Below are 806 nucleotides of genomic sequence, written 5' to 3'. Positions count from 1 at the left end.
AAAGGCAGATGGAATGTTTCACATATATACATAGTTACTCATTACAAAAATAACTATTTTAGTCCAAAATAAGGGAACTGGGAGTAATAATAAAGGCTGTTGTCAGCAGCTGCAGATAGTGACCTTGGGCCCCATTAACATATAAAAACTTGGTATATATGTGTGTATGTGGGCGGACCTCTCAAGTCGGCAATCCTAGAAACGTTCCCCACAAGGGGCCAAATACCTTTTTCGACAAAACTTTAGAAATTTATCAAATTGAAGTGATATTAATGATTGAGATTTTTTTTTAGATCTAATGTTGTTTTTATAGCAGTGTAGGACCACTGGAAAGGGTGGATCCCACAACGCATAAAAAAACTGGTGGGCCCCATGAGTGGGCCTGCGCAAGAATGTGTGTCTGTGTGTGTGTGTGTGTGTGTGTGTGTGTGTGTGTACATCCTGTCAGCTCACAGTAAGGTGTTGTGGTGTGTGTTCGTCTCTGACTGCTAGAACAGCGTGATTGTTCTGATCTGACGCTCGGAGCCCGTGGTTCATCATCAGTTATTATTCATTAGTGACAGGCCTCCTCCGTTATCCTCACACTGTGCACACAAGGGCTTGTCATTAACAGGATGTTTTGATGGAAGCACATTGTTTGCATAACATGCTTCCTCATTGCAATATTCTGTCTGATCCATACTGGAGAAAAGCACAATCAATACTTGCATCTGTTTGCTTGTGATGCCACTGAGATGATGAAGCCATGTACTTCATTGTTTAAGTGTGCTGTTGTGAGAGAAAGAAAGAAAGAAAGAAAGAAAGAA

Source organism: Carassius gibelio, chromosome A12 (assembly GCF_023724105.1).
Source record: "Carassius gibelio isolate Cgi1373 ecotype wild population from Czech Republic chromosome A12, carGib1.2-hapl.c, whole genome shotgun sequence".
Classification (NCBI taxonomy): Eukaryota; Metazoa; Chordata; class Actinopteri; order Cypriniformes; family Cyprinidae; genus Carassius; species Carassius gibelio.
This window is presented reverse-complemented; position numbering follows the sequence as displayed.